We start from the raw sequence: 13,757 nt of genomic DNA, 5'->3' as shown, positions 1-13,757 counted from the left end.
GAGGTTTTTTTTCTTATCCAGGATCCTACCTTCATTCTCTGAGATCTTGGGCTCTCTCTGGCGGTAAGGAACATTGCAGGCTCAAAACAACAAGCATTACAAAGAGTGAATGTGAATATATTTAGTTTTTTATTTACGCATAGGTTTCATATGTTCATGCATGTATTTATTTATTCAGCATTAATGGAGTGCCTACTGTGCACTTAGCACCTTGCTTATGCTCTATCATTTAGTCTTATGCACAACCCTATGACTAGTAGGTAGTATTATTCTCATTTTACAGATGAGGAAAAGGAGGCTTAGAAATTTTGTAACTTCCTACAAGTCACACCTTCACTGGTGGAGCTGAGATCTTAATTTAGGTGTGTCTCTAAAATTCTTGGTCATGCCAGCAAACCAGCATACCCATCTGTGCCTGATCCAAACAGTTACCTGGAGCCACCTGTTACAAATCATACAGATACTTAGGATATTCTGGTTCTAGTTTAATAATAAAGATTCCTGACCATAGTGCTAACAGGTGCTCCCAGGTGATTCCTGTGCCCTGACAATCCTGAGAAGTAACCCACCATAGCCTGGGGGTCTACTAACAAGAGCTCATTAACTCCTGAGGGAACCATATGTGTAAGTAGCTCATCAGAACACAGTTGTGTTAAGGTGTAAAACCAAAAAGTATCACTGAATCTTTCAACAAATAATTTTCTTGACTCTTCCTCTCCAGCAATTGCTGACCTTGTTTGTAAGATCCTATGTAATCTGGCCTTTGCCTATCTGTCTAACCTCATGTAACCCCATAGCCACAGTATCCGTTTTTTTGTTTTTTTTTTTTTCCTCTTTCTTTTTTTATTTATTTATTTTTTATGATCTCTACCACACCAAGGCCATTCCCATTCTATGCCTTTGCACTGGCTCTTCCTTCTGAACCAGAACACTCCTGCCTGCTTCATGCTAAGCCACTTCTGCTTTCACATCTCAGCCTAAATTAACTTCCTCAGAGAGGCCGTCTCATTCCCTTGCAATCACTTGTCATTTTCTGCTATTTTCCTAATAATTTATCTTTCGTTTATTATTGTCTTTATTCCTTCTCCCAGTAAATGTAAATTCCACTGTCAACTTTGATCAAAGTCAAGTTGCCAGTACTTAGGGGCTACTGCACATATCAGTACCTGGCACATAATAGGTGCTTATTAAATGCTGGTTGATTTGGAGAAGAGCGATCACATTCTTTGATTTTACACTTTGATTTTTACAAGTAAGAACTTTTGTCTTAGGTACAAAGTAAACCTCCCACTGCCATTTAAGACTTTTTCCTCTGGTTTATGAAAGAAGACATCTCTTTCTTTTTATGAGCCTCTATATAATGTCCCTCTAGAGGATTTAAGACTGTTATTAAATTGCCCCTTAACCTCCTCTACATTAGGTGAAATGTCCTAATTCTTAACCTTCTGCCAGTTCTTTTGTCATTTTAGTACTTTTTCTCTGATCCTTTTCACTTAAATAGTTGTGTTCAGAACAGGTCCAGTAGGTGAGTGAGGCTATGGCTGATGGTCATGAGTTGAACATGATATGCTATGATATGCTATTCCATGCCCTCTTGTATGTTTTTTACTATTTTTTGTTTTTAGTCTGTTTCTTTTCAGATTATTTTAATCTGTTTCTTGTGGTGCATTTTGGTCTTAATATCTTTTTAAACCTTAAAATCCCAGAGCTTGCTATCACTGCAAGTAGTATTCCCCAGCAAGGTGACATCTGTTGAGGTTTGCCACCAGTTTCCAGTCCCAGGGCTTCCTTGTGGACGGCTGTGCCTGCGTGCCCATACCTGTGAGGCTGGTGACTGCTGCTGCTATTCCTGTGGCTAAGCCAAGAATGGATGCAGATAAATTTAGTTTTCTCGCTATGTTCACAAAAGGCCATAGCTTGTTTTCATGTGGACTATGAAAGCCTAGGAATGACTGTGTGTGCTGCTCTGAGAAAGTTAACCAGGTTCTGGGCCCAGCTCCAAGGAGACATTTCTGACTCATTGGAAAGGCAGAAGAGTGCAGAAGAGTGAGAAAGCATGGATTTAGAAAGTGGACTCATCTGGGCTTAAATACCAGCTGTGCCACTTATGTCATTTGCGATCAGTCTTTTCACTTGTTAAACATCAGACATTGTTATTGTCTATCTTGTAGGCTTGTAAAGATTATCAAATGAGGACATTTATGTAAAACTCCTAACATAGAACTCAATACATGTTTGTTAGCTACCTTTCCCTGTGACCTTTTCACCTTAGAGCAGGGAGATGTTCCTCTGTTTCTCTGAGTGTACCATAGAATCTTGCCCTGTGTTCACTGTCCGAGTATAAAGCACTGCTTGGATCTAGATTTTCAGTTCCAATAAGTTTTTTTCACTTTTACCAAGGTCTCTCTGTTAACCTGCTCTCTACTACCCTCGTGTGGCCACCCTGACCCTTTGTCATTTCTGATCCTCTGCTCCCTCAGTGTGGTGGCTTTGCTGTAATGCAGCCGCTCCCAGACTTCTCACTCCTCCGAGTTTTAACACATACCTGAAACATTTTTCAGTTTAATTTTAGTCTTCTCTTCTCAGGTAGTGTTATCTCAGTTCTTCTAACCTTTTCTCACTTCTTTCTAATATTTACCCATCTGTCAAAGACTGCATGAATTCTTTCCTGCATGTTGAGAGTTTGGACCCAGTGAGGCCTCCTCAAGTTTCAGATCCCATTATCTGTTTCGTTGCTGAACACCAAGTTCTCTTTCACATGAATGACAAAAAAAACAATGTACAGTTGCCCCTTGAACAACACGGATTTGAACTGTGTGGAGATCCACTTCCAGGTTGATTTTTTTTTTCAATAAATACAGTTTGCCCTCTGTATCTGCAGGCTCCATATCTGCAACCAAACAATAGTCTCCGGATGGGCAATCTGCAGATACGGAGGGCAAACTTTTTCTATATGCCAGTTTCCTGGTTCTGCTGGTTCTGCTGTTTTCACAGGGTCAATTGTAGATCTTGAGTATGTGCAGATTTTGGTATCCTATGGCAGGGGTATGGGCATCCTGCAGCCAATCCCCAGCAGATACTGAGGGATGACTGTTTTGTCATAGATTATTTAATCACAGAAAAGCTCTATTTTTTTCCCCCTGCAAACTCAAATCTGTGTAAGTTAATAAGGAAAAGTATACCTATTCTTGCCTTGTTAAAGGGTAATGATGGATCTTGGATAGACCCAGAATGTTAGCACTTCAAAGTGAGGATGTGTAGACAAAGAATGTAACTGCTTTATCCCTTTCCTAATTTCATAGCATCTCTAGCACAGGGAATGAAGGATTATTTAGGATATAGTCAGTATACTAGTTTGAAAAACTTTGTCGATGAAAAATAAGGGAAATCAATTTGATGAAATGGCTAGTTTAAACCAAATTTGGGAGGTGGGATTTGAAAACTAGACACTGAAGAGCTTTATCTTTAACCCAATGTCAGTTGGAAAAAAAATTGCAGCAGGATGTTATGTTATTGAATTGGTATTTAAAGATTAATTCTAAGATTCAGTGTGGTAAAGATGGTAATTTTTAATTTATAAATTTGATGCAATACTATGCTAAATTCCAATAAGATATTTTATGGAACTTGACTAGCCTATTCTAACATTCCCTTGGAAGATAAAGTCAAGAGTAAATAGCCATAATTTTTTAAACACATGGGGCTAAGGGGGAGGATGATTTTCTAGCTATCCTAAGCGACTTTAAAATTATAGCAATTAAAACATGAAATCTTGGCACAGGAATACATAAATAGAACCATGGAGCAGAAGAGAGAGTGTAGTTACAAACCAACTTGGAAATTTAGTGTATGAAGAGTGCTACCTCCATTATATACTACACTTCTAATCAGTGACTAGAGGGTTGTACTGTTTAAAGACATTAGAGTAATTGGTTATCTATTTGTCAGTTGGTATGGGATAGGTTTAGCCTTTCCTTATGCCATATACAGCAATATATTTCAGGTGGACTCGTGCTAAATTTTATAAAGCAAGCAACACTAAAAATGTTTGTAAAAACTGTCGAAAAATATACTTAATCTTAGAGTGGGAAAGACCTTCCTAAGCAAGACACAACACCTAGACTCGATAAAGGAAAAGACTGATAAGATTTACTGCATGATTTTTAAAACTGTTATAATTACAGACCCATAGACAAAATGTAAAAGTAAGTCACAGACTGTGAAAATTTTATTTGCAACATATATACCAAAGTATCAAAATTGCTAACATGCAAAATAGTCAGCAAATAAACATAAAAAAGACAAACAGTCCAAGAGAAAATTGGGCAAAGGATATGAGTAGGAATTCTCAGAAAAAAAATACAGTTGTCTAATAAACATCTGAAAAGATGATCAACGGCATATGGATTTTGAGAAATACAAGTTACAGCACCAAAGAGATCCTAGACTGTTAAAAGGCATCAAAGAACCCATCAGATTGTTAAAAATTAAAATGATGGATAATACTCAGTGTTGGCAAGTGCTTAGGGAAATAGGCACCTTTATATATTGTTAGTGAGGATGTAAATTGGCACAGCCTTTTTGGAGATATTTTGGCAGAATGTATTGGAATTAAAAATAGAAATACCAGCAGTGCTATTTCTACAAATTATGCTATAGATCTGTTCACACATGGGTGCTCTGATTTATGTGCAGAGATATGCATCGCATCATTTTTTTCCAGTAGTGAAAAATTGAAGACAACATAAATATTCATCAATAGTGAATTGGATAAATAAATTATGCTATATTATACTTTGTAATAACACATTGCAGTTAAAAAGAATGAGGTAAATTTATACCTACCAACATGGAAAGATACAGAAGGTATGTTGTTAAGTGAAAATACAAAGAAAATACAAAGAAAATACACATACAGCTATCCCTTTTGTGTAAAATGGGAAAAAAAGCCTAAAACATACACATATATATATGTTAAATCTTATATGCATATAAATATGTGTTTAAGTAAATGAATAGTTAATTACTGGCTGTGTGACTTCAGGCAAGATACTTAATCGCCTCAGTGTTTTTTTTCATTGTATGGAAAATAGAGATAATTTTACATGACCCCTAGGGTTGTATGATGTGAGAATTAAATAAATTAATCTATTTAAAGTGCTTTAAATAGTGCCTGGCACATAGTAGGCACTTGAGTGTTTCTATTGTTCAGATGCATATTAAAATTGGAAAATTATTTTCTGGGCTAGGACTGAGACTTAAGTTACAAGGGGGACTATAATTATCCATATTATATACTTCATATTTTTATAATAATGGTGTGCTTATGTATTGAATGATTAATTTTTTTAAATTAAAAGCTTATTCTAAGAATATGGGTTAAAAGATGATTATAGAAATCCAGGACCAAAGTAAGAGTCCTGAGCAAGGGCAGTGGAACTGGGAAGGAAAAAGAGGTGCTACATTTGGTGTTGGTTATGGGAAGCAAGACAGAGGGAGAAGGCTGAGGCAGCTCTCAGTTTTGGCTTTTGAGTGACTTGGAAAATGCTGAACCATGAAAAGAAGTAGTGGAATTAGGAGAACCTTTTTGTGGGGTGTAGTATTTTGGAATGAAGGAGGATGAGTGTCTTACATCAGGCTGCTAAAACAGAATACCATAAATTATGTGGCTTAAACAACAGACTTTGGTTTCTCACAATTCTGGAGGCTGGGAAGTCCAAGATAAAGGTACTGGTGGATTTGATTCCTGTTGAGTGTCCTCTTCCTGGTTTGCAGACAGCCACATTCTCAACGTGTCTTCACATGGTGGAAAAAGAGATTGTTGTCCTGTGTCTCTTCTTATAATGACACTAATTCCATCTATTATGGTTCCACCTTCATGACCAAATCACCTCTCACATCTAAATACATGAGGGATTAGAGTGTTAACATATAAATTAGAGGGAGACATAATCAATTCATAACAATTTTGTTAAATTACATTGAGTTTAAGCTGAGGGCAACCCATCAAGTAGGAAATACTCAATAGACTGGATATGCAAACTGGAGCTCTGGAGGAAGTTGAATGTTCTACCACTTTGAAGTAGAGCAGCAGAAGAAGCCTAAAGTTCTCAGTCTCATTTTAAGAGTTCTCATCTAACATTTCCATTACAAAAATCAAGAACTGTGGTATTATAGGATGATATGTGGCTAAGAAGACAAAGACCTGTTCTAGTGGTTTTGATTGTTGATTCTTTTTCTTTGGTAAACATACATTGAACAACTACCATGTGCCAGGCACTGCCCAGACTATCAAGGGTAAAAAGAACTCAAGTTGCTCTCTCTCTGGTAGGAAGAGAGATGCACAAAATTGAGTACATTACAGAGTGCTCAGTCCTCCGATAGCCATATGCACAGGGTGCAGTAATGGTGTGAAGGTGGGTGTGATCCAGTCTGCTTGGGGTTGTGGTGGATGTCAGGGAAGATATTATAGAAAATGAGGTGATTGATATTGAGTCTTCTAGGAGGAGAAACAGTCTTCCAGACAGATGTGAGGGTGGGAACATGAGAAAGGCATTCCAAAAAGAGAAACCGTTGCAGCATACCTAGTCATATTAGTATGGAAAAGGAACCTTTTTATTTTTCATTTTGGGAACTCTAAGTACTTACTGTAAAACATAAGCTGAGAGGGGAGGCTGACGGATAATAGTAACTGATGTTGAAAAGATGAACAGGAATCAGATCACAAATGGCTTCTAGGCTCTTCTCTAGACAAGAGAGAACTTTAAGGGGTTTTGCCTTCAGGAAAAATAATTGCACTGTTGGTGGTGTGGCTGATTGGCAGAAAGGGAGCAGGGGTGGTTACAGGTAGACAAGTGAGGGATTATTAAAACATCAAATAGTCCTGGCTGCATCATCCTGATACCAAAGGCCTGGCAGAAACACAACAAAAAACAGAATTTTAGACCAATATTCCTGATGAACATAGATGCAAAAATCCTCAATAAAATACTGGCAAACAGAATCCAGCAGCACATCTAAGAGCTTATCCACCATGACCAAGTCAGTTGCATCCTTGGATGCAAGGCTGGTTCAACATATGCAAATCAATAAACGTAATCCATCACATGAACAGAGCTAACGACAAAATCCAGATGATTATCTCAATAGATGCAGAGAAGGCCTTTGACAAAATTCAACACCCCTTCAAGCTAAAAACTCTCAATAAACTAGGTATTGATGGAAGGTATCTCAAAATAATAAGAGCTATTTATGACAGACACACAGCCAGTATCATACTGAATGGACAAAAACTGGAAGCATTCCCTTTGAAAACCGGCACAAGACAAGGATGCCCTCTCTCACCACTCCTATTCAACATTGTGTTGGAAGTTCTGGCCAGGGCAATCAGGCAAGAGAAAGAAATAAAGGGTATTCAATTAGGAAAAGAGGAAGTCAAATTGCCCCTGTTTGCAGATGACAGGATTGTATATTTAGAAAACCCCATTGTCTCAGCCCAAAAACTCCTGAAGCTGATAAGCAACTTCAGCAAAGTCTCAGGATACAAAATCGATGTGCAAAAATCACAAGCATTCCTATACACCAATAACAAAGAGAGAGCCAAAACATGAGTGAACTCCCATTCACAATTGCTACAAAGAGAATAAAATACCTAGGAATCCACCTTACAAGGGATGTGAAGGACCTCTTCAAGGAGAACTACAAAGCACTACTCAAGGAAATAAAAGAGCACACAAACAAATGGAAAAACTTTCCATGCTCATGGATAGGAAGCTACCCATCAAGCTAACAATGACTTTCTTCACAGAATTGGAGAAAACTACTTTAAAGTTCATATAGAACCAAAACAGAGCCCGCATTGCCAAGACAATCCTAAGCAAAAAGAACAAAACTGGAGGCATCAGGCTACCTGACTTCAGATTATATTACAAGGCTACGGTAACCAAAACAGCATGGTACTGGTACCAAATCAGATATATAGACCAATGGAACAGAATGGAGGCCTCAGAAATAACACCATACATCTACAACCATCTGATCTTTGACAAACTAGACAAAAACAAGAAATGGGGAAAAAATTCCCTATTTAATAAATGATGTTGGGAAAACTGGCTAACCATATGTAGGAAGCTGAAATTGGATCCCTTCCTTACACCTTTTACAAAAATTAATTGAAGATGGATTAAAAGACTTAAATGTTAGACCTAAAACTGTAAAAACCCTAGAAGAAAACCTAGGCAGTACCATTCAGGACATAGGCATGGGCAAGGACTTCATGACTAAAACACCAAAAGCAATGGCAACAAAAGCCAAAATACACAGATGGGATCTAATTGAGCTAAAGAGCTTCTGCACGGCAAAAGAAACTACCATCAGAGTGAACAGACAACCTACAGAATGGGAGAAAATTTTTGCAATCTACCCATCTGACAAAGTGCTAATATCCAGAATCTACAAAGAACTCAAATTTACAAGAAAAAAACAACCCCATCAAAAGTGGGCAAAGGATATGAACAGACACTTCTCAAAAGAAGACATTTATGCAGCCAACAGACACATGAAAAAATGCTCATCCTCACTGGTCATCAGAGAAATGCAAATCAAAACCACAATGAGATAGATACCATCTCACACCAGTTAGAATGGCGATCATTAAAAAGTCAGGACACAACAGATGCTGGAGAGGATGTGGAGAGATAGGAACACTTTTACACTGTTGGTGGGAATGTAAATTAGTTCAACCATTGTGGAAGATTATGTGGTGATTCCTCGAGGATCTAGAACTAGTAATACCTTTTGACCCAGCGATGCCATTACTGGATATATACCCAAAGGATTATAAATCATGCTACTATAAAGACACATGCACATGTTTGTTTGTTATGGCACTATTCACAATAGCAAAGACTTGGAACCAACCCAAATGTCCATTGATGATAGACTGGATTGAGAAAATGTGGCATGTATACAGCATGGAATACTATGCAGCCATAAAAAGAATGAGTTCATGTCCTTTGCCGGGACATGGATGAAGCTGGAAACCATAATTCTCAGCAAACTATCACAAGGACAGAAAACTAAACACCACATGTTCTCACTCATCGGTGGGAATTGAACAATAAGAACACTAGAACGCAGGGCAAGGAACATCACACAGTGGGGCCTGTCAGGGGGTGGGGAGCTGGGGAAGGGATAGCATTAGGAGAAATACCTAATATAAATGACAACTTGATGGGTGTAGCAAACCACCATGGCACATGAATACATATGTAACAAACCTGCACGTTGTGCACATGTACCCTAGAACTTAAAAGTATAATAAAAGAACAAAATACGTAAATAAATAAACAAACAAACAAATAGTCCTGGCTACAGAGGATGAACTATCTGAACTAAGCCAAGAGCAGTGAGAATAGAAATCGAGGCATATGTTTGAGAGCTATTAAAGAGACAAAGTAGATAGACCTTAGTAGCTGATTAAATTTGGAAGATAAAGTTTTAAGGGGAGGAGCCTTGACTCATTCCGCATTTCTGGCTTAAGAGACTGGATGGCCAGTTTTGTCTCCCCAAAACTGCTTGTATCAAATCAATCTTCTTTCAATTTACTGTTATGTAGCCAATTCTATTACTGTGGTTCAGATCTCCATTATATCTTAACTTGACTACTGCAAAAGCCTCTTCACTGTGCACTCTTGAAATTATCTGCTACAGCCAGAGTGATCTTTCTAAAATGCAAATGAAATCATCGTTCTCCCTTACTTAAAACCCTTCACTGCCTCTGCATCTCCTACAGGATTACAATTGGCCTTTAACATGACATATGTTGATCTGCATGTTCTGATTTTTGTTTCCACATGCCTTGTCACTTCCTGCCTGGGATTTTGGACTTAAGCAATATCTCTCATTTCCTGTAGTTTCTTATGCAGACAGGATGGTTTTTGCTGTATTTGTACTCATGCTTTCCTCTCTTATCTCCTTGGCTCCCCCAACACACACACATACACGCATGCACGCGTACACACACACACACACACACACACACACAATCTCTCTCTCCATCCCTAATCTCTTCTTTTGCTCTGTTTACAGCTGTTCTTACTTTGAACCTCAGCTTAGGTCTGCAGCTCTAGGAAACATTCTTAGACTCCGCAGACTGGATTCATTTGCCCATTTTTGGTTTTGTAGCATGCCAGACATATGATTTCTAGAGTTGGGCAACTTTGTTTCATGACTTTATTTTTCTATTTTTGACTGTGATTTTTATTAAGAATAGACATGATATCATCATTATCTTTATATCTCCAATACTCAGCACATTTCTTATTGTATAGTAGGTATTTATGGATTTATGGAGCAAATAAATAAAGTAATAAATGAGTAGGTGGATGATGATAACCATTAATTAAACTAGTGGATTAGGCCGGGTATTGTGGCTCACCCCTGTAATCCCAGCACTTTGGGAGGCTGAGGCGGGCAGATCACCTGAGGTCAGGAGTTCAAGACTTACCTGGCCAACATGGTGAAACCCTGTCTTTACTAAAATACAAAAATTAGCTGGGCATGGTGGCAGGTGCCTGAAATCCCAGCTACTAGAGAGGCTGAGGCAGAAGAATTGCTTAGCCCAGGAGGCAGAGGTTTCAGTGAGCTGAGATTGCACCACTGCACTCCAGCCTGGGTGACAGAGCGAGATTCCATCTCAAAAAAAATAGATGAATAAACTAGTGGATTATGAAGAACAGATTTATGGGGAAATATAAGTTCTTATTTGTACATTTTGCAGTTGAGATCATTGTGAGTCACATAGGAATGGCAATCTAAAGGCAACTGAGTATCCCAATCTGGATTTCACATGGTATGTCTGATTTTAAGGTGCAGATTTAAGGGTTTTCAGCTCATAGCTGGTAATACATGTAGTACATATGCCATTTAAATTACCTAGGGAGAAAATCTAAAGAAGAGCACCAAGGTACACTTTATGGCAGTGTTTTTGACCACAACTCATATGCCTATATGTATACATTCATATGCAGCTGATACAAAAATTTCATGAAACAATACATGGTCTTCTTAGAGGGTGATACCCTCAGCTATTTTCTTTTCTGTTCTGTCATATCCTATTCTATCATCTCTTTTCTCTGCTGTTAAATAATATAAAAATACTGCTAACCTTCTGGCTTGCAGTCTGATAAGTGTCACTCTTTGGAACACTGATATTTAAGAAGGAAGAGGAGGAGCTGGTGAAAGAGATTGAGAAGGAGGGGCCGAGGGATAGGAGGTAAATGAGAAGACAGTGGCATGCCCCAGAAGCAAGAGGAGTCAGCATTTCTAAGGGTGAAGATGTGGTGACTGCAGAAAGGTGAAGTGAAACTATTCGATTTGACAATTAGCAGCAAGCCATTAGTGACTTTAGTGAGGACATTTAGCAGTTGCTAGAGTGGAGTCAGTTGAGGAATGGATGGGGTAAAGAGGAAAAAACCCAAGCATTAACTATTCTTTCTAAAAATAAAGACTGTCAGGCACTAGTCTACTAAAGATTTTCTCTTTCTTTATCACACTTATAATGACTTTACAAGATAGATTTTATTACTTCTGTGAATTTTTTTTTTTTTTTTTTTTGGAGACAGAGTCTCGCACTTTCACCTGGGCTGGAGCTCAATGGCATGGTCTCAGCTCACTGCAACCTCTATCTCCCAGGTTCAAGTGATTCTCCTGCCTCGGCCTCCCGAGCAGCTGGGATTACAGGCGCCCGCCACCACGCCTGGCTAATTTTTTTGTATTTTTAGTAGAGACGGGGTTTCACTGTGTTGGCCAGTCTGGTCTCGAACTCCTAACCTCATGATCCGCCCCCCTCGGCCTCCCAAAGTGCTAGAATTGCAAGTGTGAGCTACCACGCCTGGCCAATTCTGTGGATTTTTAAAATCAGATAAGTAATCTGAATCTCTGAGATCATTTAGGTTCCTTTAGGTGTCCAACATCATATACAGCTGAGATTCAAACCCTGGGTGTCCCAACTTGGAAGTCTATAGTTTTCTAATTGGATCATAACTGTTTGTCTATTTTTGTGATATTGGGTACATGATTAATTTCTGTGGTTCTGAGTTTGTTAATCTATGTAATTACAGATGGAGAGGCTTGACAAAAATTACAGACTACAGAAATATAGAAAATAAAGAGCAAACATTCACCCACTTAGCATTATCAATTTGATCTTCAAATTAGATTTTCTCTAAATTAATAAAAGTAATAAGAATATGTGACAAAAATTCAGCTGATCCATGAATAAAAGAGACTTGATTATTTTAAAACCCTTTTCCATTTTGAACATTCTGTGATTCCAAGAAGAGGTTAATTGATGCTTTTGATTTTCTAGTTTACCCGTTAAGAATAAATGCAAAGCATTCTGCTCTTACCTGCCCTGCATAATCTTTGTGTAAAGATTATGTTGGGGATTCCCCTCAATAAAATAATGGCAAAACAAATCCAGCAGCACATCAAAAAGGTTATCCACCATGATCAAGTCAGCTTCATCCCTGGGATGCAAGACTGATTCAACATATGCAAATCAATAAATGTAATCCATCACATAAACAGACCCAATGACAAAAATCATGTGATTATCTCAATAGATGCAGACAAGGCCTTCGATAAAATTCACCAGCCCTTCAAGCTAAAAACACTCAATAAACTAGGTACTGATGGAACATATCTCAAAATAATAAGAGCTATTTATGACAAACCCACACCCAATATCACACTGAGTGGGCAAAAGCTGGAAGCATTCCCTTTGAAAACTGGCACAAGACAAGGATGCCCTCTCTCACCACTCCTATTCAACATAGTATTGGAAATTCTGGCCAGGGCAATCAGACAAGAGAAAGAAATAAAGCATATTCAAATAGGAAGAGAGGAAGTCAAATTATCTCTGTTTGCAGACAGCATGATTGTATATTTAGAAAACCTCATCGTCTCAGCCCAAAAACTCCTGAAGCTGATAAGCAACTTCAGCAAAGTCTCAGGATACAAAATCAATGTGCAAAAATCACAAGCATTCCTATACACCAATAATAGACAGACAGAGAGCCAAATCATGAGCAAACTCCCACTCACAATTGCTACAAAGAGAATAAAATACCTAGGAATCCCAACTTACAAGGGATATGAAGGACTTCTTCAAGGAGAACTACAAAGCACTGCTCAAGGAAATCAGAGAGGACACAAACAAATGTAAAAGCATTCCTTGCTCATAGATAGGAAGCATCAATGTCATGAAAATGGCCATGCTGCCCAAAGTAATTTATAGATTCAATCCTATTCCCATCAAGCTACCATAGACTTTCTTCCCAGAATTAGAAAAAACTACTTTAAGTTTCATATGGAACCAAAAAGCCCACATAGCCAAGACGATCCTAAGCGAAAAGGACAAAGCTGGAGGCATCACGCTACCTGACTTCAAACTGTACTACAAGGGTACAGCAACCAAAATAGCATGGTACTATAGACCAAAGGAACAGAACAGAGGCCTCAGTAATAATGCCACACATCTACAACCATCTGATCTTTGACAAACCTGACAAAAACAAGCAATGGGGAAAGGATTCCCTATTTAACAAATGGTGTTTGGAAAACTGACTAGCCATATGCAGAAAACAAAAACTGGACCCCTTCCTTATACCTTATACAAAAATTAATCCAAGATGGATTAAAGACTTAAACATAAGACCCAAAACCATAAAAACCATAGAAGAAAATTTAGGCAA

This window comes from Theropithecus gelada, chromosome 1 (assembly GCF_003255815.1).
Source record: "Theropithecus gelada isolate Dixy chromosome 1, Tgel_1.0, whole genome shotgun sequence".
Classification (NCBI taxonomy): domain Eukaryota; kingdom Metazoa; phylum Chordata; class Mammalia; order Primates; family Cercopithecidae; genus Theropithecus; species Theropithecus gelada.
Note: the sequence above shows the minus strand (reverse complement) of the source record.